Below are 26,146 nucleotides of genomic sequence, written 5' to 3'. Positions count from 1 at the left end.
TTATACATTATTATATTGTTTTGTTCAATGCTCTCTAGTATTTTAACAAATAAGGACAAAAGATTAAAAATACAATATGAGCATATAATGAAAATTTGAATGTTTATCCTATAATGTACAAATCATTAGCATACTGCATATTATTTCAAACTAAAATAAAACCAGTGCTCATACTATATTATTTATCTTTAAATTTTTTTTAATGTTTATTTTTGAGACAGAGAGAGAGCTAGTGGGAGAGGGACAGAGAGAGATGGAGACAAAGAATCTGAAGCAAACTCTAAGCTCTGAGCTGTTTGCACAGAGCCCAATGTGGCACTTGAACCCACAAACCATGAGATCATGACTTGAGCTGCATCCAGATGCCTAACTGACTGAGCCACCCAGGCACCCCTATCTTTTTTTAAATTTTTATAAACCTTCATAACTTGTCACATTATTTATCCAAATATTTTTCCACATAAATGATTCTTAAAGGTATTTCTTTCTCCTTTCTCCGTAAGAGAAAGGAAAACAAGGGAGTTAAACATAATGATTTAATGATACACCATAATAACTTAATTATAATTTTTCATTTATTTTAAAAAATATACAAATAATACATTCCAAATAATACATGTTGGCCTTAAAATAACATCTTTTGGTAGAGAACAACTGTACTCTGTATCAGAAGATGATGTTATTGAATAGGACACTAACAACTATAATGTGTTGGGTGCTTATTATTCACCAGATACATTTTTAGTGCTTCACCTGAATCAATGCATTGAGCTCTCAAAACAGTCCTGTGAAAAAGATACCATATTCATATCCATTTTACAGGTGAGGAAATTGACGCACAAAGCATTTAAATCATTCACCCAAGGCTCAACTAAAAATTAAGGGATCCAAAATTTGAATCTAGGGAAATAAGACCCAGAGCTAGGAGCCAATGGCATTGAATTTAAGCTGATAATCTCCCCCCCCCCCCCCCCCCCCCCCCCCCCCCCCCCCCCCCCCTCCCCCTCCCCCTCCCCCTAGTACTTGACCACAGAGGAATTGTTTGACCTACTGGACTCATCATTTCAGTAGAACCTCTTTCTTTCTTTCTTCCTTTTTTTAAAATTTTTATTTATTTCTAGGAGAGACAGCGTGAGCAGGGGAGGGTCAGAGAGAGAGGGAGTCACAGACTCTGGAATAGGCTCCAGGCTTTGAGCTGGCAGTCAGAACATAGCCCGACGCGGGGCTCGAACCCACGAACCGCGAGATCAAGACCTAAACGAAAGTCGGACGCTTAACCGACTAAACCACCCAGGCGCCCCAGTAGAACCTCTTTCTGAACATAAAAGACCTGGCTACATTTAACAGCCTGTGGCCATTAGGCAATTATCTACAGACACAGAAAGAGGGAAATGTCTAGTGCTTTTGTGATACCATTCTGGCATTTTGGAGTCATGAAGAGAGAAATCTTTAGCTCCTTCACCTTTTTCCTTTGCTCCCCTTTCTGAAGCTTATTCCAAGTTGTCTTGCCTTATTTTAATTAAAAAAAAATACAGTCATAAAAAATATAATAGAGGGATCTGGGTGAAGGCTAGGCTCCAAAATGACTTAAGTGATGGAGATAGAGTACAAAGGAAATATTTGAAGTTAGATAATGCTGATCTGTAAGGAATATTCTTGTCACATTCTTATCACACTATCTATCCATTAAGAACAAATAAAAATAAGTAAAACATTTTTATGTGTGTCAACCTCCCAAAGTCATCTGCAATATATTTTTAAATTTTTATTTAAATTTCAGTAACACAGTATGATATTGGTTTCAGGTGTACAGTTTAGTGATTCAGCACTTAACATACAACACCTGGTGCTCATCACCACGTCAACTGCAGTATTTTCAACCAAAAAAAAAATTAACTATTTCTGGTTATTTTATATTTTCTGTACCCACCAAATACTTTATTTACAATATTTTAGTCCTTATTTAATCTTCCTAAGTGTTCTACTAAGTTATTAAATTATAAACTCAAGGAGAGAAAACATCTTAATTATTGCTGATGTCTTGCAATTCTCAACAGGATGATTTATACATATTACGTGTCCAATAAATATTTTACTGAGTTGAAGTGTAAAGTACTTTTAGGGGTGCTTGAGTGGCTCAGTCAGTTAAACATCCAACCCTTGATCTTGGCTCAGGTCATGATCTTATGGTTCAAGAGATTGAGCCCCATGATGGGTTTCGTGCTGATAGTGCAGAGCCTGCTTGGGATTCTCTATCCCTTCCCTGTGCTTTCTCTCTTTCTCTTTCTCAAAACAAATAAACATTAAAAATAACAAAGTGTTAAACTGTTGTAAAAGACTGCCACGTTCTGAACTTTTATTAAAACAATTGTAATTAAAAATGTGGACCTTGGGTAGAAAGTATCTTCATACTCTGAACTAATTAGAAGCACACATTCTCAAGTTCCGCTCATGGTCTTCTCAATCAAAACCTCTGTGGCAGGGCCTAGAAATCTATATTTAACTAGCTCAATAGGTGATCTTTATCCCTCTAAAGCTAGAGAAAGATTGTTTAACGATATATTTCACATTGACCACTTATTATAAAAGGCAATGCATATCAAATCTGCAGATGACCCCAAAGCTAGGAATGATAACCAACAGAGTATTATTTGAGAAGGAAAAAAAAAATTCTACTAATGACAACAATTGATGTACCTAACAGAATAATATTTAACATGTATAAACATAAGGCCATTATACCTTAACCATGCATTTATTCAACAGCACCTGTACATCAAATATTATTCTGGATAATGGAATGGATACAAATACATTCCCTACCTCCAAGGAGGAAATTTTCGGCTAAAGAGATAGCTATCTACACAAATCATTGGAAACACAGTAAAATAAGTGTGTCAGTTATTAAGCAATTGTCTCTCAGTTTTAACACCTACCCTTGTAATGCTTGGCCTGGGACTCTGCAGACCACATTTCTGGTTTGGCAGCTGGCTCCCTGTTAAACTGTGAGTGGAATGCCAAAGGAAGGTTGGAAGGCTAGAAGAAGGGACGTGCTGTTTCCTCTTTGCTCCCATTGGCTTTCTGTGGCTGTCAGTGTTTCCCTGCTTTGGTATTTCACCCTATAGCGAGGTCTTGTTCCAGTAACAGCAGCTGAATCCAGTTTGCAGGTCTTCCAATACTTCTAGAACCAGCCTCTTCCACATCTCTCCAGAAATATCAAAGCTGGTGGGCTAGTGCCCTCTCCTCAGAGTTCTGAAGTCCAGCTCCTCAAGGTGGCTCTGTTGCGCTGAGAGCTGGCACTGATTCAGAGGCCCCTTATCAAAGCTTCTACGTTGAATTGACTTGCCTCTCTTCTGTTTCTCCAGCCAGCAGGTGGTAGTTTCCTCAAGTAATTGCTACTTCTATGGTGACTTTGTGTTCCACTTTTGCCTTTATTCCTATATCAGCCTCAGGCCTATTAACAATTTATTATATTAAGTTATCCCTGATAGAATAAGTAGTGAGTATTCTGTCTCCCCACTGGACATTGGACAATATACTAAGTGATAGTAGGAGAGTGACTATGAAATGGTTAAGCAGCAAACCCCTAAAAATCAGGGAGTCTGAGTAACTGAATTAGCCCAAGACTCACAGTTGAGTTTTGGGCCAGTTGAGCAAATACTTTCAGTTTTGACCTCAGTTTGGAAATTGCCTTTTTTCCCCCCAAATGTAGAAAGCACCCATATGATAGTCAGTGTATCATAGGTGAAGTAGAGGCAACTATTTGATGTTCTAATACATAAAGGGGAATAAGAGAATAAACAGGTTTATCTTGTGTTTCTTCACAGAGCTAGCCCTGAATGAATGAGACTGGCTGGTTAGCTAAGTTGGTTAGGGTGTGCTGCTAATAAACTTGAACTAACAAGTTGAAGTTAAAAGAAAGACCCTTCTAAAAGTCAACCCTGTCTAAAGATAAAATGGACTTCTGAGGAAAGAGGAAATTCCTTTTTCTAAATGTTCCATGACAGCTTGAGAAACTATTATTTGACACTATTGTATGGAAACATTCTTCAATAAGAAAGATCATTGAATTGATGGCTTATTATGGTAGGGTTCTATGGAAATGGAATTAATGTAATAGTTTCATTATGCCCTTTTCCAGTAAGAAAAATATTTCTTAAAATGCATTGAACAGGCAAGAAGTTAGGTAAGAGAGCAGAATGGACTGAATGTTTACTTTGCCATAAAATTCATATGTTGAAACCTAATCTCTAATGTGATAGTATTAGGAGGTAGGACCTTTGGGAGGTGATTAAGTCATGAGGGTGGCAAGCTCATGAATGAGATTACTGCCCTTAAAAAAGAGATTCCAGAGAAGTCACACACAGCTGTCCTGGAACCAGGAAGTGGGTCCTCATCAGACCCTGAATTTGCTTGTTGCCTCCTTAATCTTGGACTTCTCAGGTTCCAGAACTGTGAGAAATAAACATCTGTTGCTTACAAATCATCTAACCTGTGGTAATTTTTTTAAATAAAATAGTCTGAATAGACGAAGACAGAGAGTAAGGTAAGAAAGAAGGGTTTTGGAACATGTAATTAACTGAAGCTTGCCTTGGTGGTGAAGTTACTGGAACAGGGCAATGTATTAGGAAAGTAATTGTAAAGACTCAGGCAAATAGGCTGGAAGAAATCACTCCTATCCCTGGCCCCTTCAATCCTTGTAATAAGCAAGGTCAAAAACCCCTGCAGCTGAGATTTTGTCCTTGTCTCAGGTTTCAAAGACCCTGTTTGAAATACGCTGTTCCAGAACAGCATGTACACATGAAAAGTGCTTATCTGTGAGATGGTTACATTTTCAATCTTGTTCTTTTTTTAAGTTTGCTAAGATATTTGCAATAAATTTGAAACTTTGTGTTATATTGGAACATGATACAAAATGCTATTGACATTTTTAACAAAAATATTATAAAGTTTTCTACAATATCATCATCAGTCATGACAACAGCACAGCTTACTGGAATACATCTCTCTAAAAATTTACCCAAATCTAATAAATAGACAGCAGCAAGGAATCTTAGTGTTTATGAGATATTAGAAACACATGGATTCCAATTTCTATATAAATTTTATATAAATTATTCTATAAATGATTGAAAAAGAACAATTTTATATAAGATTGGCAAGTATGCTGGGATGAATTAGAAAACCTGCTGAAGGTTTTGACACAGTAATTTTATAGCTTCCAGGTATAAATATAATAGAAAGGGTGGATTCATATTTATGGGAGTTGCATTATTATTATTTTGGTTTATCTGGCCAATCCTAAAATATGGTTATTAAAATGGGAGGGGGGAAATCATATTAACTCTTTGTCTAAGTTATGTCAAATGTACCATTTTTTAGAATACATAGATGTTTAATGTCACCTAGATCCTAATGTTTCGTGAACTAAATGAAATATTTCATATTTCATATTCATATTCATAAATCATTGACACAAACATTTAGTTTTATCAAAATTAGTGTGTATATATGGGGTCAGATTACTTTTATGTGTAAGAAATAATAAAATTCCTATTGAGGCAGGACATAGATATGACAACAACTCCGTTTTTTAAAATTACATTTAGCATTATTTTTTATTATAAAAGTCTTGTCATCCTGACATGCCTTTGCCTGTAGGTGGAGATCTGGTGTGAACAATTACTTGGTTAGATGCACATTTGGCCATGTTGGTCATCCTACCATATTTCATTCCTAATAAAAGATAGAATACAAATACTTTTCCAGACTTCTATAGAGAGCTAACTCATGATAATAAGTGAGGAGCTTTTTAAATCTGCTATGTCAATGGTTAAAGTGTGTCATAACTTGATAAAGTCTGTATGCTTTAGTGAATCTTAAAATGTCTATTCTCTTCAGACAATACAAGTACAATAAAAATGGATTGTTTTTCACTTTTTGATGGGTTTTGATTACAAAAGTATCGAATATGTTTACTTCTCAATGGGAGATCTGGTTTCCATGGGGACCAAACCAACCTCATCTGCTGTTTTGCAGACCATGCTCCGTGTACCACCTCCACTTTGGCAGGACTGGAGAGTGGCTGAACACAGCTACCCTGGCAAATGTACACAGCCTTCAATACAGGTTCTCCTCTTGTTCCACCCCCTTCCGACAGCAGAACCCAGGAGGGGGCTTCAAGGATGTGCAGCTTTCCTCCCACTTTCAAGTTTCATCACTTGTGATGCTCTTTGAAACTGGAACATTCTACATGGTGATGATAAACATCCGCCATGTGTCACAATGTTTCTTCAAGTTAAGTGTCAAATTATCTGGCAATATAAATAGGTGCCTATTTTTTTTTTTTTTTTTTTTGCTGTTGTAATGCCTTCATTACAGATTCAGCACAGATCAATGGTATTTCTTATACAGATTGATCAAATATCTATCACGTACTGACAATCTGCCCTATTTCCTATTTAATATATACATACTACTGATTCATGTGTTCATTATACACTTAATAACAGCTTGCTATCTGTCAAGTATTGTGCTGAGTGCGAGGGGTATAGAGATAAGTAAGACAGAGTTCTTAGTCTCAGAATGCTACTCTCTTATAGCTCAGAATCTAGAGGAGATGAATTACCAGAAGAGGTAGTTGTGAGTCACTGTGATAAGTTTAATGGTTTGATACTTGCCATAGAAGGGACCCCAGTCTCATTCTGCAGCATTAAGGAAGTCAAAGGAAGGCGTCTGAAAGACCTTGCTCAAGGAATGAGTATAAATCAATCAGGTGAAGAAGCAGCGGCTTGAAGCAACAAATGAAAGTAAGAAACTGCAGTTACAGGCTTTGGAGCCAGAATCAATTCTGTGCCTGATGGAAACTTAGGCTGGTAGCAAATGGCAAAAGCATTGAGATGAAGTCTGGTAACTGGCCTTCCTTATGATATGTTAGAAACTGCATTTTTATCCAAAGCCATTGAAGAAATCTAAAGAGTACATTAAGAGGACAACCTGTCAGTTTTGTGGTTTTGAGTAATTATTCTGAAGACTGCATGGGATATGTATTTGAAGAAATGAGATGTTTGAATAAACAAATAGTCATTTATTTTTCTGGGCCAAAACATAGCCTTGATGAATATAGGAATCAAAACCTTTAACATCTAAAATTCAGTATTTTACTAACTGCAATTCATGTGCTGTCATTAAAATAGATGTTACATTTTTATTTATTTCTATTTAGCTCGTAAGAGAGAATAGCTGGAGAATGGCATACTAGCAAGTCTGCTGATCTGTAAGTCTCTGGTATTTCTTGGGTCAGTGGCAGAAACTGAGCCAATGCACAATTGATACAGAGAGTCCAGAACATTCTCAAAATTTGAGCTTTCTAGTAGATGACCAAAAATATAGAGTGTTTTCCACTATTATAAATAGAAATAGAAATGTAGGGAAAAAAAGTAGCAGGATGGAAACCTCAAGCTTTGAAGGAACTCAGAGATTATTAGTTCAATTCCTGTATTTTATAGAATGTAACTAGAAACCAACAGGGTGTAAATAATTTAATCTAAATCAAGCAGGGATCCACATTGCTTTTTGTTCAGAGTGCTCTCCACACATATGAGTTATATGCTTTATGTGGTCCTATCCCAAGAATCAATGGTTTTTGTTTTGAAGACAGTGTTCCATTTTAATAGATTCAAGATAAAATGTTAGCAGATGAGTCTGAAACATTCTGACTCCTCTCAAGTTGGAGTTAATACATTTGAAATAACTACATTTTTTCTACTACCTTATTCCTGTTACCTTTCTACATTCCGTTATTATTAGCTTATTGCAAGTTCAGAATTCTATTTAATAAATATGTACTGATGACCCAGATGAAGATAGTCTCCCTTTTCTAGAGGAAGGTATAGACAAGTAGTGTAATCATATATTATTAAAACAACTTAAAATTTATTCCTCAGGAAATGTACTTTAGACCACTCTTCTAGTCATTTACAGCGAGGTTTTTTAATAATGCAAGTAACAATGCAAGCAGAACTATTAACTTAAAAACGAAGCCATTCATTAGGAGAATAAAAAAAAAAACCATGATGGGTGAAAATATTAGGTTTCTTGAAAACTAAAAAATAGTTGATAAAATGAAAACCAGAGATCCTGAATTGTTCAAGAAAGAAACTTAAGAAGTGTTTTGGCAAATGTTGTTAGAATATTAAATGAAAAGGTAAAGCATTTGTCTTTCATCTGAAATAGTAATAACCATTATTCAATATTTCGAGTTACAAAATGTGTGGACATTTGTGTATGTGTGGGTGCCATTCAGTTCAGTCTTGGGTAATTGAAATGGCTAAATAACACCCATATGGTAAACAGCTTGGTACGCCCAGTATAAAGGAAAAGGTGTTGGCAGTGAATCTGTGAAGAAGGCATTATTATTTTCACTCATAGAGGTGATGTAAGTATCTAGCTTCAGGGTTTTATTTCTTTTCTCTAGTTTCCCCCCACCCCTGCCTTCTTTTCTTTCTTTTTTGTTAATATGTTAGGCCCTGGCTAGGTTTTCATAGAATGAAACATTTTTCAATACTAAATGTTCAGGTCTACCCCCCTTTCTCAAATTAGTTGGCTTGGAGGGTGATGGAAGACAACCTAAATATTTAGTTTAATGTATCGAGAATCATTAGCATTATAGAAGAAATAAAAAAAAAAAACATAAAATCTGATTTCTATCTGACAAAATTTTCCATTCTTTGTAGGGCATCATGACATACGTGAAGCAAAGATAATTCGATAATAGTAGTTATCATATTAACTGTTAACATATTATGAATATTTATTATCTGTCAGGGCCCCTTTTAGTAATTTCCATATACTGTTGAATAGATTGTACTGCATTCCCATAATAAGTCTATGAAATTAGCATTATGATTATGCTAATTTTGCAGATGTGAAAATTGGAGAACAGAGAGTTTAAGTAACTTTAAATCTAAGCAATCTTGCTTCCCAGCTTGTAACTACAATGGTATGCCTTTATGTAGTAGGATAACAATGTTTTTTATGTTTTGTTCAACACTGCACAAGCTGTGGGATTAGGAAAGACATTAGAGACCATGATGTTTGTGACAGGCATGAAGAAGAGCTCAGAACTTGGAGTTAGGATGATGCAGTTTCAAATCTTCATTCGGCCAGTTGTGTGAAATATATAGCTTCTTCCGTAAGCCTCACTTCATCTATAAAATGACCACCTCACTCCCCTCATAATGTTGTTTTGAGGATTAAAGGAGATTATACATGCAATGGACTTAGCTAATAGCAGCCATGTGGTATGCTTTCAGTAAAGGTGGACTGCTATTTTTTTTTTCAAGCACAGCTTTGGTGTCTAAAGAGAATACACTGTGACAGACCAATTATCTTCAGTTAAGCAGAAGGAAATTTCATGTATCAAATAATTTTTGAGGATTTTCCTTCTGAAGTAAAAGATGAATGTTAAAATTTTCATGTTTTGTTTCATTTTGGAATTCAAGTGTACATGTACTTAATTCTGGTACAATGTAATAATTTCAATTATAAATTTCTGAGGCTAGAGACTTCAGACTGAAGTTTATCAAAAATAAACAGTGAAGGGGCGCCTGGGTGGCTTAGTCGGTTTTGTGTCTGACTTTCGCTTAGGTCATGATTTCGCCGTTCGTGGGTTTGAGCCCCGCGTCGAGCTATGTGCTGACTGCCAGCTCAGAGCCTGGAGCCTATTTCAGAGTCTGTGACTCCCTCTCTCTCTGACCCTCCCCTGTTCACGCTGTCTCTCTCTCTCCTAGAAATAAATAAAAGATAAAAAAAAATAAACAGCGAATTATTTATGTTATATAAAGCAATGTTTTTGAACACATATCCTCAGACTACTAACATGAGGGGCTATAAATATTAAACCTATGTGATATCTGTAACTCGTTTCAAGTGTTTACATGGAACTTATTTGACTCTTCAATGAAACTTTTTTCTTTTTTTTTTATTTTAAATGTTTTATTTATTTCTAGGAGAGAGAGAGAGACAGTGTGAGCAGGGGAGGGTCAGAGAGAGAGGGAGACACAGACTCTGAAACAGGCTCCAGNTCAGAGAGAGAGGGAGACACAGACTCTGAAACAGGCTCCAGGCTCTGAGCTGGCAGTCAGCACAGAGCCCGACGCGGGGCTCGAACCCACGAACCGTGAGATCATGACCTGAGCGAAAGTCGGACGCTCAACCGACTAAGCCACCTGGGCACCCCTCTTCAATGAAACTTTTTTTTCAATTACATGTCCATCCTAGAAGAGTTACTTAATCATTTCCCTGTGAAAGAAAATGCTTATGTTTTACTTTTATATACTCAGAATCAAAACTTCAAAAATCTCACAGAAAGTTGAGCTTACCTCTCCATTTTTAACATGTTTTGAAACATAACATCCCTAAAATAATACACCTTTGGAGATGAATAATATTCATTATTGAAAACTACTTAAATCACATGACATAATAACATCTTTAAAACATTGTCTTATATTTTTAATGCATTTTAGACATTTTAAGAAAGGACATTTAGGGTGCAACAGGTAATAATGTCTGTAATACAGGAATAACTTCTAAAATGTAATAAAGAATTAAGCATTATATTTAATGGGAATAGTCTGTCATAGTCAATCTGAACATGAACCATCTCTAAAAAGAGAGTTCATAAATATGTTAATAAAATAAAAAAATTGAAAGTAGGGCCAATGCATTGCCTAAACAGAAAAAAATAAAACATTCCATTTTTGCCTTATTAGAGTATAGGTTTTTTAATGCATTTTACATTTACAGAAAATAAGCTATCACTATCTAAACTAAACATTTAAACTATCTAAACTATATTTAGACTTGAATATTTACCTGTAAAAAGTCTAAATTCTGGGGCTTTCAGAATCCTCTCCCTTTCAACATTGATTTGGAAGCTTCAAATAAGTTGTAGTATCAAGTCTGTGAAAACAAGGAAATTACCAATATTTTTTAAGTAATCTTTTGGATGCATAGAGTAGCAGCCTAGGTTTGGTTTGAGAAAGCTGGATCCCATGTGTCTTGTTTTCAGTATTTATCACTGGGGTAGACGAGCCTCACCTTGAAATGTGGGCCAAATAGTCTCTTCACTCAGTGAGCAGAGAGGCTATGTGGCAGGGTTGAAATCAATATTTACACATGGCCTGTGAAATCAAATTGATTTGAAGTTTTCCCTTCATGATATTAGCAATGGTAAAGACTGATTTATCAAGCTCCATAACCACTTGGAATTCATGAATTTCAAATTAAAATTTGAGTCTTATGTAGTAAATAACTATGTTTGGATTACTATGAAGTTCTCAGTCTGGGGTGCACGGAAGGACTTCAGGGGACCAAGAGCCAAGGACCACGGCAAGATTCTCTTCTTTTTCATGCGTATGTGCTTTTTTCCTATGACAAGAGCCTTTAGCTTTCATTACATTCTTAAAGAGATCCATGAACACAAAAAGGTAAGGATCACTACATTGATTGAGGGAAAAGGAATTCTAAATATCCAACACACATTTTAAAGTGGCTTGGAAGAATTGGCCTAAATTTAAATTTTGTGTGTCAAAAGAAAAAAAAAGATCGTTTTGTAGAGGTTCTCTAAATAGTATTCTGTAGAGGCCCTGATAAGTTGATCTGGGAACTATTCTTATTTTGTGGATAATCTAATACTGAGAAGACTATGCCTGAAAATCTGAAATACATATATGGGGATAAGAGAGAGTAATAAAGTTGTGGACATTTATAGAGTTAAGTATTAGGCACCAGACACTGAATTAGGCACATGCAGACATGTGTGTACAGGGATGTCAAGCATCACTCAGCACTTAGCACATGATTTTCACTTCACAGTTTAAAAATGAAAAGCATAAAGGTTAGAAGCATGATCAAGTTAACACAGGTGTTAAGAGGGAGACCTGAGGTTCCTACCCACGTCTGACTGGACTGCACTATATCCGATATATCATTGTTTTAGTTTTTCTGTGCTTAAAATAAATCTTAGTGTTCTTTAGGTAGAGAGTGTCAGGGATTTCGTTTTTAACAATTTATAGAGGCTATGTTTGGTGCCTAGAACAAAATAAGAAACTCAGTAAATATTTGTAAAAATAAATGCATCTAGCTCAAAGTACCATTTAACTAATAAAGATATGAGACCAAAGGAGAAAAAATATTTTCTTAAAGGCTACTCGCCTAGTTAATGGCAAAAGGCACAAAAATTCTATATATCCTGTATCCTAGATAAAGATTTTGTTTACCACATCTGAGTGGTAAAGCTCATTCCAGAATACTCTATTTCTGAATCAGTACTGGCTGTCTGAAGTAGATAACTTTTCTTTTTCTCTCCCTATAGCTGGGAATACAAAGAGATTGCTTTAAATAATCACATCTGAGTGTCAGCTAACACTCTATGCTTAAGTTTTCACTCTGTCCTTAAAAAGAATTTACCCTTGAATATATATGGGTTTCTTGAACTGATTTATTTTTTTAATTTTAATTTTTTTTCTGTCTCTCTGATCTATAATGGACCTTATAAGTCTTCCCATCCTGTTTTGTAAGTTCCTCTTCACTAGATCTCTAGCAACTAAAATGGAACATGTCCCAGGCTGAACTCTTCAGGGCTGCCTTCATGGGAGTATGATTTGTGCTAGCCATGGAGTCCAGTGCTTGGTTTAATGTTCTGCTGTTGCTGTCTTGAAATTCTTAATAAAATTTCATTTTGAAATTACATTGTTGGTCTTACTCTTTATTCTCCTTTTGCCAATGAATACAAATTTGTTCTTCTTGGAGTGCCTGGGTGGCTCAGTCAGTTAAGCATCCGACTCCTGATTTTGGCTCAGGTCGTGATCTCACAGTTTTGTGGGTTCTAGCCCTGCATTGGGCTCTATGCTGATGGCACAGAGCCTGCTTGGGATTCTTTCTCTCTCTCCTTCTTTCTCTGTCCCTCCCTTGCTTATGCTCTGTTTCTCTCAAAAATAAATAAAGTTAAAAAATTAAAATGTGTTCTTTTTATATTTTCTATTTTTGAAGGACACCTCCAATATCTAGGTCACCAGGTAATGCTGGATACAATAATTTATCTTCAACTTTACTTCCCCCTGATCACCTCCACATCCGATTATTGTCTAAATCTTAACAATTCTAACCTAACAAAGAGTCTTATGATGAATCCTTCTTTTCTTTTGCCATCACATTCAATAGAAAGAATCCTACCTTAGCAAAACTTAGTCTTGATTTGAAATCGGGTCTCTGCTATTTATTATTGGTTATGTCCTTCAGCAAGTCAATTTCTTGAATTTCTATTTTCTCATCTATAAACTAGGAAAAATGAAACTGCATATTTAAGAACTAGAAATATAATTTGATAAGTACTTAATATAGTGCCAATTTTTTAGACAGTCTCATAAGACACTTAATTTTAATTCTCTTCTAACTTCTAACATGACTTTATCTTGAGATCAGTTATCAATGTATATTTCTGAGATACATATTTTATCTACAGATTACTTATTCAATTCGTTCATTCATATGAGTTGAGTAATCATTCATTCATATTAACATTTTAAAATGTTCCTCCCGAAACTAAAAACAAAAAAAGTATCCCTAAATTTATTGATAACTTTGTTATCGAGAAATGAAGTGTATGTTTCCTCCTTTTGAATCTGGAAAGGTAGGGAAAGCTTCAACCAATAGAATGGAAATACATCATATGATTTATGAGGCTGGATCATAAAAGGGCATGCAGCTTCCAATTTGTTTTCTGGAACTCTTACTTCTGGAGCCCTGATACACCCTGTAAAAAGTCCAACAATCCAAGTGCCAGCATACTGTGAGGAAGCCAAGCCACATGGAAATGCCACACATGGACACCCAGTCACAGTCCTATTCTTAAAATTGTCCTGTCCAGGCATCATATAAGTAAATGAACAGCCTCCAGATGATGCCAGACCCCAGTTATGAAATCATCCTAGCCTTCACAACCTCTCAAATGAGACTCCAGATATGGTGGAGCAGGAACAATCCACCTCCTCTGTGTTCTGTCTGAATTCCTGAGCTACAAAATCAAGCATAATGAAATGGTTCTTTTAAGCTGTAACTAAAGTTTAGATTCATGTGTTATATGACAATTGTAACTGGAACAATTCCAAACGGGGGCGGGGGGAGAGAAAGAAAAAAAGGAAAGGAAAGGAAAAGAAATCCCATGTATTGTATATGCCCCCCCCACCCCCACTTTCCTTCCTTCCAGCCTTATGTCCAACAGCTCCTTGTTCTGTGGAATCATCCCAACCCTTTGGCAATTTCCCTTATTTATACTGCTGTTGCTTATTGGAAAGCTCTTCCTTATTTTCTTCACTCTATTAAGACTCAGTTTTGCACTATTAACGTGCTACTTTATTATTTAATCCTTCAGTCTCTCTTGCTATATAGTGTATTCTTCTCAATTCTGATAGAACTTTTTATAAATTTTTAAAAATTATTTATTTTACTTGAAAGAGAGAGAGAGAGAGAGAGAGAGAGAGAGAATGTGCACATATACATGCAGGAATGGAGGGGGACAGGGGCAGAGGGGAAGCAAGAGAGAATCCCAAGCATGGAGTCCAATGCGGTTGATCTCATGATCCTGGGATCATGACCTGAGCTGAAATCAAATTGGTTGCTCAATTGCCTGAGCCATCCAGGCACCCCTGAATTCTGATAGAACTTTTTAACCTCACTTTGATATTTTAAACATTCACCAAATATAATTGTTCTTGTTTGTGTGCACACTGAATTTTTACTAAGACAGAACTTACATGTGATTTAATACCTCGCCTACAATAAATAATTCTTTGTAGGTGTTCCATGCTTTGTTAATAACCCAGCATAAATTAGAGTTGAGGCATTGAGGTGCTTGTAGTCCTGAAAAGTTATTAGCAGTTACAATATATATGAAAGTCAAAATTCTCCTCTTGACTATTACCATGTTACTTCCTTTGTCCTTTTATATTCCCTTGTATATCACTGATTGTTCTCTGCACAAATATTTATTTTATAATCATATATTAATTAGTTTGTGAGTCACCATTAACCTCAACTCCATTTTGTCCTTATGCTGTTATTCTCCCAAGGATTCTCTAGCTTAGAACAAGAGTTGATTTGACCACCTACACCACCTGACATCAATGAGATACAATCATCATCAAGATTTTACATAATGAAAACACTATAAACAGGACCACATACGCCCCAAAGACATATTCTCTGAGGTATATATTACACTTTAAAATCTGAGTTTTACTTTATTTTTAATACTACTTATTCCCTTCCTTTAAAAAATATTGAAAGGAACAGAAATTAGTGTAATTTTAAAAAATTACTTATATTTTAGTTACTGTAAGTTTTTCTCCCCTTCCTTAAATGACCTACATTTGGCTTTAGGAAGAAAGGATAAAAGAGAAGGAAATTTGCATTTACTGTATATGCCAGATATTGATGAGCAAAATCATATTAGTTTATTTGCTTATTGTATTCTTTTAACATAAATTTCCTTCAGTTGAAAGAAAGGAGATTCTTAGATAATATCAGATGTGTTTGTGTCTAAACAAAATATATCAAATACCATTCAAACAGCTGATTCAGTCTATGTGTATTATGCAAAAGGTCGGCTAAATGTATGGATTTGATAACCCCATAATTACTGAGAGATACACAACGCCAAGAAAGAAGTCATATAACTAATGTGGGATTAGGCCCTGAACAAAAATCCTTGATATTTTCAGACATCCTGCAGCTCTCTGAATTCCCATCATGTTTTTAATCATAATTGCTTCCCTACCACCCATCTGGGCTGCTATCAACAGAGCCTTATGACTTCCAGGGAAGAATAAATAGGGAGACAAGTGAATTCCTTGGAAGCTCCAATTCTGCGTTAGTGCAGATTTCTACATAATAAAATAATGGAGTGAAGCATTTAAAAAAAGATTCAACTGAAGCAAGTATCTTTAAATAGATTATTTTCCACAAGGAATCAGTGGGTGCTAATGTTCCCTTGTTGGCTATAAAATCACTGGGGGAGAAATAACAATTATGGCAATCACAGCATAGTTTAACCCTACGAACTTAGAGACAAAGAAAAAATGAAAAAAACTTTTAAAAGATCATCTTTAAGAAGGCAACACAATTAAGGTGGCCATTCACAGGAGGTTTCCAGCCACTTCACTCTCTCTCCAGAAGGGGCTCTATAGCATCTATGGATACCCTTGAAGGCATAACAATATGCGTTTCTGTTCATGGATTTTAGGGATTGAATATGTTATTAATCAAAAGAGTCGCTGTAGTTTCATTGCTTCTGGAATCTCCTGGGGCATTGTATACAGCTGCATTCAAAGAAAATGAACTGTTATAAACTTGATCATATTCATCCCTTGGGCTCATCTGATTACAAAATTGCCCAATGAGCTGTTACAGTGCTTTCAACTAATTAGTTAACCCATACATTGTGTTTCCTTTCTTATTTTTTTCTTTTTCTTCTTCTTCTCCTTTTTTTTTTTTTTTGGCCTGTATTTTACATATTTACTCTTTCTCTAACAAGGTATCTCAGTGTTTGTTCTGCTGTCAAAACCCTCAAATTACATCACTAATATATACTTTTTCTCCTATCATTTTTAATGTAAGGAAAACAAACAGCACACATTTCCTTTGCCATGTTATTGATTTTAAATCAGAGACATTAAAGACAATTCAGGAACTCAGAAGCTACATTTGACTCTCAGCTCATACAATTTCCTAAATCAGTGGGTGAAGATTCAAGGGTCTTTCTCAATGTAGATATACTCAAAAAAAGAAACAGATATTGGGGTTCCTGGGTGGTTCAGTTGGTCAAGCGACCAACTCTTGGTTTCGGCTTAGGTCATGACCTCACGGTTTGTGAGTTTGAGCCCAGTCTCAGGCTCTGTGCTGATAGCTCAGAGGCTGCTTAGGTTCTTGTTCACTCTCTCTTTCTCTGCCCTTTCTCTGCTCCTGCTCTCTCTCTCTCAAAATAAACAAATATTTAAAAAAAGAAACTGATACGTTTTCAGTAAAAGAGATAGTCATATAGAGGAATAAATTGAATTCTTCAGAAAGTATATTTCTGCCCAGAGAGGACTCCATCCTAACCTAAAGGGAAATTTCACAATATCCAAATCCCTTGATGTCCTGCAAATAAAGGAAGTGGATGTCCTCAAATTTCTAATTTTTTTTTATTAAAGATTTATTTATTTTTTAGAGAGATTGTAAGCGAGGAAGGGGCAGAGAGGGGGACAGAAAATCTGAAGCAGGCTCTGCACTGACAGCATCTGAGCCAGATGTGGGGTTCGAATTCACAAACCATGAGATCGTGACCTGAGCTGAAGTTGGACCCTCAACCGACTGGGCCACCCAGGTGCCCTTGTCCTCATATTCCCTGTAGCAGGATCCCACCTGGATGGCACCAACCTTGACTTCCAAATGGAACAAGCACATCTACGGAAGGAAAAGTGACATTTATGGATGTCATAAATCTGAAGAGAACCTGGGAGAAGCTGGTGCTAGCAGCTCATGCCATGGTTAGTTAAAAACTCAGCCGGCGTCAGTGTATAACAACCTCCAGGAATACTGGCCTGCGAGTCGTGCTGAAGTAGTCTGCTGCCCCCGAGCCACGCTCCTTGCTGGCTGCTTCACTTCCGGAACCTTCACTAACCGCATCCACTTCCGAAAGCAGAGACGTCCCGTGGTTACGGAGTCCGGGGCTGACCACCAGCTTTTCACAGAGGCGTCTTACATGAACCTGCCTACAATTGCTCGGTATAACACAGGCTGTCCTCTGTGTTATGCGGACACTGCCACCTCATACAGCAACAGATGCGTTCACTGAGCGAATCTGACGAGCGGGAAGCAGGCCCGGGAAGTTCTGCGCATGCGTGGCCCCATCTTCTACGAGCGGCCACCGGAGGTCATGCCTGGGGTCTACTTCGGCAGAGATACTGAGGGGGTGGGGAAAAAAAAAAATAGAAGAGCAAGCCTCTGTTGAAAAGGCTGTGGTCAAGGAGGAATTTCAGGGTGAACGGACCAGTTCCTAGGTTCTCAGCTGACGTAATCCGAGGTTGGCGGCTGGCGTGTAAGGAACGCAGGTGTCCGCTGCGCCTCTTCAGCGGTTCCCCGCGGAAGGCTGGAGCGTTCGGCCCGTCCCTGAGACTGGCCTTCAGCTCCGCCGTGCAGGCTACTCAGTAGGGAAGAGCAACCACTGGTGGTCTTAAACTGCTTCTCCACAGACTTTAGAGCAGAAAATGGACATGAGGGTGATGAAAAAGAAGCAGTTTCTTAAAAAAAAAAAAAGAAAAAAGAAAAAAGGAATCAACAAACGCAAATGTTATGGACAGAATGAGTCCGCCTTCATATGTTGAAGCTCTATGTCCGTGATGTGACTGTGTTTGGACACGGCCCTTAGGGAGGTAATTAAGGTTAAATGAGGTCATCAGGGTGGAGTCCTTGTCCCATTGGGCTGGCATTCTTATAAAAAGAGGAAGAGACACCAGAGCTCTCAGTCCCTTCCCACAAGAACAAAGAGAAGACGCCATCTGCAAGCCAGGAATAGAACCCTCACCAGAAACCAACCCCGATGACACTTGATCTGGGACTTCCGACCTCCAGAACTGTGAGAAAATTAATTTCTGTTGTTTAAGTCATCCAGTATGTGGTATTTTCTTGTCAGCCCTAGCAGAGTGATAGAGCAGTAGGGGTGAGGGGTAGAAGAAAAATATATACAGTTAACCCTTGAAAAACTTGGATTTGAGCTGCATGAGTCATCTTACAGTATGGAGATATTCTTTTGATAAATACAGTGGAGTACTGTAAATGTATTTTCTCTTCCTTAGGATTTTCTTTTTAAAGTTTTTTTTTTTGAGAGAGAGAGAGTTGGGGGGAGGGGCAGGGAGAGAGGGAGAGAGAATCTCAAGCAGGCTCCACAGTCAGAAGCAGAACCTGATGTGGGGCCCAAACTCACAAACTGTAAGATCATGATCTGAGCTGAAATCAAGAGTCTGACACCTGACTGAGCCACCCATGCAACTCTCTTTCTTATGATTTCTTAATGACATTTTCTTTTGTCTAGCCTACTTTATTGTAACACCACAGCGTATTTTGTAGGTAAAAAATGTGCTAATTGACTGTTACTAGTAAGACTTCTGGTCAACAAGGCTGTTAGTAGTTATGTTTTTTGGAGAGTCCAAAGTTATATCAGATTTTTGAAGGCATGTTGGGGGAGTGCTGGTGTCCCTAACCCCTGTGTTGTTCAAAGGACAACTCTAGGTTCAAAATAAGTGAATAAAAGTGAAGTAAGAGCCAATAAGTCTTATAAAAATTATATTCTTGCCAAGATAATAATAAGAGCAGAGTGCTACATATTACTGTTTCAAACAAATATGCAGTAAAACCAGAGGGTTGTGCTATTTTCATGCCACAGAATTTTTCAGAACCCAGTATACCTCTCGGGTGTCTTTTACCGGCCTAAAAATGACACCCTCTTTTTCTTTAGTGTGCTTTGATTGAGAGTCTAATGGAAAGTGTGCTATGTAAAGCAGTTTAGATATCAAATAATTTAAATTATGGAAATCATGTTTGTAAAGTTCCCAAATGGTGATTATCATTGGCGTAATTCAGTGGGTACCTCAGCATTCCATTTCTTAGTTATATTTGTGTAACCCAAGTGTCCCCAAGCCCCCTCATCTTTTCCTTGACTAGACGTAAATCTCGTTTCATGGGAGATGCAATACCCATCAGTGTTGTGGAAGACACCTTAAGAGAAAGGCTGTTTGCTTTCCATGACTTCTCTACTACTTAGGATTCTTGGTTCTCTTTCACCATCTCATTTCCTTCAGCTGTTCTTCTCTTTGCATGTGACTCCAGGTGCTGCCATAAATGGGCAGTGGCCATTCTTTCTATACTCACCAAAGTCAGTCTAACTTGAAAGTTTGTACAAAACAGAATTTTTACTGAAAATCTGGAAATAATAGAGGGAAAATATCACCAAGAGGAAAAAAACATCCAATCAGATATTTTTTGTTGGCTACACTTGTATAAGGGAATTTTCACTTGACCTACCTCAAATAGTTGGATGGTTTTTGCAAGTTCTTCCTTCTCCCATCCCCTTTCCAAGTCTTACAGTATTTTATTTGTACATCCAGAAAACAATTCCATAATACCAATTATTTTGTTATACAGAGCAATTTAGTTCTTACTTTGCTTTATTAACTTTGCTGTGAAGCATATTTTTAAAATTGTTCAGTAAAATTACCTTTTTGTGTACTGTTATTATTTTTAACAAACATTTGTGTGACTGCTACCAGGATCAGAATACAGAACAGTTCTACCACCCTTTTGCAGACATACCTTTCCCCATTCCGAATCCCTAGGAATTGATCTGTTCTCCATCACTACAGCTTTTTGAGAATGTCATGTACATGGAATCATAGAATATGTAATTTTTTGAGGCTGTTTTCTTTTACTCAGTGTAATGTCTTGAAATTTATCCAAGTTGTTGCATATATCAGTAGTTATAGCCTTTTTATTACTGAATAATATTCCATTGTATGGATTTACTGCAGTTTATTTATCAGCTTATGTGCTGAAGGACATTTGAGTTGTTTCCAGTGTTAAGTGGTTATAAACAGAATGACTTTAAAATTTTGTGTAGAGGGTTTTGTATGCATATAAGTTTTTAGTTTTCTCAGTTAAATACTCCAGTAGTAGGACTGGTAGGTTACATGGTAAGTGTATGTTTAACTTAAAACAAAAGCAAAACCTGCCAAAGTGTTTTCCAAAGTGGCTGTACTATTTTTGCATTCCTACCAGCTATATAGGAAAGTTTTCATTATCTGCATCCTCAACAGTACTTAGTATTATCAGAATATTTTCAGCTATTCTAATAGGTATGTGGTGGTATCTTTTCAGGGTTAAAATTTGTATCTCCCTAATTGCTAATGATGTTAAACATTTTTTTTCATGTGGTTATTAGCCATCCTTGTATCCTTGTTGGTGGAGTATCTGTTCAAATTTTAAATTTGTTCATTTTTAAATTACGTTGTTTGCTTTTGGAGTGAGTTTTGAGAGTTCTTTATATGTTAAAATGTGTCCTATCTACAATAATTTCTGGAGATTAATATTTAAAGGACAGTGTTCTGATATTTTCTCCCATTTTTATTTTTTTATTTTTTTGGTAATTTCAGACTCAACAGCAATATCCTTCTTCTTTGCCAAGCTTAAAATCTGTACCTATGCTCTTCATCCCTTTCCTTGCTCTGCCTCTATCATGCTCCTTTAATTATGGCTTTTCACTTTAGAGTTTTCAAAACCTCTTCTTGCATGATCCATTTTTTTTCTTTAATGGTAAAGTCTTTATATCTAATTTAAAAAACTAATTCATGATTCTTTTCTAAATTACCATCTCCCTGCTTCCCATCACTGCTATGCTTCTTGAAAAATGTTCTGTATTTGCTACTGTCTTCTACCAAATTTATGCAACCCAAACTCTGCGTTCATTATCATTCTGGAAATGGTCTTTGAGTAATCACCAATGATCAGTAGTTTTGTCTACTAGTGGCCTCCTTCTGTTTATTTACCTCTGTGCAGCACATGGCATTTTTGCCCCCCACTTCTTTCTAGATAATGAAAATAACACAAAGTAATCACTGTGGTCACTGAGAAAAGGTAAAAGTCAATATATATTTTTGGAAGCAGAATCCTTTGTATGTGTTCAGGGGAAAAAGAATTTTTATAGGAAAATTCAGGCAAAAAAGGATGCAGAAATGCTCAGAATTTAGCATATGCACATAATTTAACTGGGCATATTTATATTATTATATGAATACAAAAGGCATTTGTATTCATAGCATCTTTTTTCATTTTAATTCACTTGTTCTACCATATTGAAATATATGAATTTAGTTTACTAATGTAATCTTTCAGCATTCTGTTTTTCTGATTTGTAAAATGGAGATAAAAATAAGCTAACCCAAAACTTTGTCAATATCATGTGAGATGATGAATGTATTTAGTAGACTACCTGTAATATAGAAAGAAGTAATAGGTTAACTATTTATTTTATTTTCCCATATTCTCTAATTCATTTCAAAATGAATTTTAAAGACAAAACAATTCACTCAGCTTGAATCATCATTCAGAATTAATACTGGCAACCTATAGAAGAAATTTTTGGAGTTTTGGACACAGTTTTTTCTTTTTAATTGTGAATGTCTGAACATAGATGCTGTATATATGCCTTTTACTTAATCTGGGTGAGCAATTTCTGTGTCTGCAGAGAACCTCTACACAAGCCAGATTTGTATAGTTGAACCAAGTTAATGAGAATTCTATCCTATGAATGCACTTGTACTGATGGGGAATCATGAAGTAGTTCAAACATGACTTTGAGTGCTAGTTAACAGAAAGATAGTACAAAATACTTCTGTTTATTTATCTTTCTTAAAAATTAGTTACTTGTAACAAATTATTACATACGTTTGTGCATATAGTTCGGTTCCCAAGATTTCTTTAATGCTTTTTTTCCATTAGTTCTATAAAGCACTCTATGTTAATCTCTTAGGGAATTGTTGATATTCTCTATAAGACAGTATACACTCAAGGACTTTCATTTTGTCTGTTTTCTTCCATAGACCCTCTTGCCTAAATAATTCAGTTAAGAGTCTCTTATATAAACCATGTTGTCTTTGTTTATTTTTATTGTTGAGTATCCATCTCTATTATAATTCCAGTTTTACAAAGAAGCAAAGGCTATTAATCAAATTTAACTAAAATGGCTCTTCTTTGGACCATTTCTTTTGGTAGTAGCAAAGAAGTAAATCATGTAGAAGGAGTCCATTAGAATCATTATACTTAGCAAACAACATGTTTATGGCTAATTATAATAATGTCTCTTAGTAATATCTTGATGTTATACTTGAACACACAGTAGAAAATTGCTCTGTGTTCCTACTTCTCTTCATCCACTAAAGATGGAACAGTTATTTTGAACCAATATTTGTGTGCATGTGTAGTATGTGCATGTGTTAGGGGAGGGGTGGGGGTTGTCATATACTTTCTTTCTAAAATATTAAATATTATCTAACATATTTATTTTAAAATTGTTTTTAATAAGTTAGGTTTGTTTCTTAAAGTTGCATAAGAATCTTTGAGACATAGGGTGTCATCTGAGTGATGTCAAATTTTCAAGTTCTAATTTTTTACTTTGGCTTCGAAATTTGCACTGTGGAATATAATTTGTTCTTTTAATGCAAATGTATTTGTTGATTTAGTTAGTTTTAGGCATGCTTGTTATAAAACATTCAAACAGTACAAAGTTGATGAAGCCAATGGTTTCTCATCACATTCATTGAAGATAACAGAAATTGGCTTTATCTACGTTCATACATTAAAGTTGATGAACTCCTATATGATTTTTTTCTAAGAACTTATCAGCTCCCTTAGATACAGAAAAGTCAACTGGGTAACATTAATTTGAAACTGAGTGAGCAAGGTACTTCACTTACAGAGGGGGAATTTCAGGTCAAACCTCCTAAGCCCTCTACCTTTTCCTTCAAAGTTTAATATATATACTAATCACCAAGTATCTTGGTCTGTTCGGACAGCTATAATAAAAATCCTATAGACTGTGTGGCATAAACAACAAATATTTATTTCTGGAGGTTAGGAAGTCCAATATCAATGTATTGATAGAATAGGTTGTCTGTTGAGAACCTACTTCCTGGTTCATTGACTTCCAGCTTCTCATTTCGCCACATGGCCAGAGAGCTCTCTGGGGTGGACATTTGTTCCATTCATAAGGGCTCCATTCTCATGACCCAAACACCTCCCAAAGACCCTACCTCCTAATACCGTAACTTTGGGGGTCATAATTTCAAAATATGAGTTTTGGTACAACACAACATTTAGTCCATAACACCTAGAGAATCTTTTTAAATGGCAGATGGTGATACAGTGTATTTGGGGTGAGGCCTGAAATTCTACATTTTTAATAGACTCCTTGGTAACACTGATACTGCTGGTCCTAGAAGCACACTGCACAGAAAAACAGTCTATTCTTTTCCCCCATCCCTCTCTAAACTGGGTACTATTAAAGTAATAACTAAAGAAGATAATTTAGGTTATATAAATAAACTTTATTTAACAGTCTGTTTACCCAGAGAATGGCAAAATGGAGCAGAAGGCAGAAAGCTTTTATACAATAAAGAACAAGAAAGAGAAAAACAGAAACTATCTGGTTGGCTGGGCTACATAGTCAACTCTGGGGTGAGAAGGAAAGGAAATAAATATAGAGCCCAGGATTGGCTTGGTGTTAGCTGATTGGCTGACTGGATATACTATGTGTGTTGTGAGACAGAGCATTCAGAGTGACACAAATGTGTAAATTTCAGTTTGTTGATGTTATACCCCAGGCAGGAGCATCTCCGTCTTGGACCTAGAAATTTATTTCAACAATATTGTTGACTATTCTCCAATAACTTAAAATTTCTCTTGTGGAGTTAAGGCCATTTGGTAATAAGCAGCATATTCTATTGCTGATAATGCCTGTTTTTGTTTTTGTTTTGATGTGTAGAATTTGTAAACTTTTTGCTCTGGCCTTGACTATTGATGGCAGACATTGGGGAGAGAGGAGGTATAAAAATCTAAGTTTGTCTCTGTACCAGGATGCCAGCAATTCCCAGATCTGTTTGTATAGAACTTTCCTAGTTTGTAATGAGTAGGTGCTGCCTGTATTAAGATGTCAAATGGCCTTTCTGAGTGGGGTGTCAAGAGTTCAGTACTATTCCAGTAATACCATTGGGTGGATTCTGGCATCCCTGAAACTCTAGGAAGTCATGATTACCAAAGGAGGGAGAAGATACAGTTCTGCTAAAAAATCAAACAAAAAACATTAAAAAAAAAGTATTTTAGCATGTGTGGGTTTTTTTTTTTAACAAATAGTTTATTGTCAAATTATTTTCCACATAACACTCAGTGCTCATCCCCAAAGTGCCCTCCTCCATGCCCATCCCCCCTCCCCCCCACATCCATCAGTCCTCAGTTTTTGTCAGCATTCAAGAGTCTCTCATGGTTTGCCTCTCTCCTTTTCCCCCACCATTTCCGCCCTTCTTCTCCCCCTTGTTCCTCCGTCAAGTTCCTCCTAAGCCTCCTATACGTGCAAACATATGATATTTGTCCTTCTCTGCCTGACTTATTTCGCTCAGCATAACACCCTCAAGGTCCATCCATGTTGCTACACATGGCCAGATTTCATTGTTTCTCATTGCCATGTAGTATTCCATGGTATAGATAAACCACATCTTCTTGATCCATTCATCTGTTGATGGACACTTAGGCTCTTTCCATGTTTTAGCTATTGTGGAGAGTGCTGCTATGAACATTGGGGTACATGTGCTCCTATGCCTCAGCATTTCTGTATCCCTTGGGTAAATTCCTAGCAGTGCTATTGCTGGGTCCTAGGGGAGTTCTATTGTTAGTTTCCTGAGGAACCTCCACACTGTTTTCCAGAGGGGCTGTACCAGTTTACATTCCCACCAACAGCGTAGGAGGGTGCCCGTTTCTCCACATCCTCGCCAGCATCTAGAGTTCTCTGATTTGCTCATTTTAGCCACTCTGACCGGCGTGAGGTGGTATCTCAGTGTGGTTTTGATTTGTATTTCCCTGATGAGGAGCGATGCTGAGCATCGTTTCATGTGTCTGTTGGCCATCTAGATGTCCTCTTTGGAGAAGTGTCTGTTCATGTCTTCTGCCCATTTCTTCACTGGGTTGTTTGTTTTTTGGGTGTGTAGCTTGGTGAGTTCCTTATATATTCTGGATATTAGCCCTTTATCTGATATGTCATTTGCAACTATCTTTTCCCATTCCGTTGGTTGCCTATTAATGTTCTGGGTTGTTTCCTTGGCTGTGCAGAAGCTTTTAATCTTGATGAGGTCCCAACAGTTTATTTTTGCTCTTGATTCCCTTGCTTTTGGGGATGTGTCAAGTAAGAAGTTGCTGCGGTGGAGGTCAAGGAGGTTGTTTCCTGCTTTCTTCTCTAGGGTGTTGATAGTTTCCTGTCTCTCGTTCAGGTCCTTTATCCATTTTG

General features: G+C 36.6%; 1 long non-coding RNA gene across 1 annotated transcript; it reads right to left on the bottom strand.

Annotated features, from left to right (window-relative positions):
- Positions 1-2,248: 2,248 nt before the first annotated feature.
- Positions 2,249-17,630, bottom strand: LOC120225450. The gene is made up of 3 exons (XR_005526812.1): positions 17,482-17,630; positions 10,879-10,965; positions 2,249-3,454 (listed from the first exon to the last, which is right to left on the bottom strand). It is a non-coding gene; the product is annotated as an uncharacterized LOC120225450 (long non-coding RNA).
- Between the last annotated feature and the right edge of the window lie 8,516 nt (positions 17,631-26,146).

This window comes from Hyaena hyaena, unplaced genomic scaffold (assembly GCF_003009895.1).
Source record: "Hyaena hyaena isolate Hyena2069 unplaced genomic scaffold, ASM300989v1 scaffold_1416, whole genome shotgun sequence".
Taxonomy (NCBI): Eukaryota; Metazoa; Chordata; class Mammalia; order Carnivora; family Hyaenidae; genus Hyaena; species Hyaena hyaena.
Note: the sequence above shows the minus strand (reverse complement) of the source record. Positions and strands in the feature narration are given on the sequence as shown.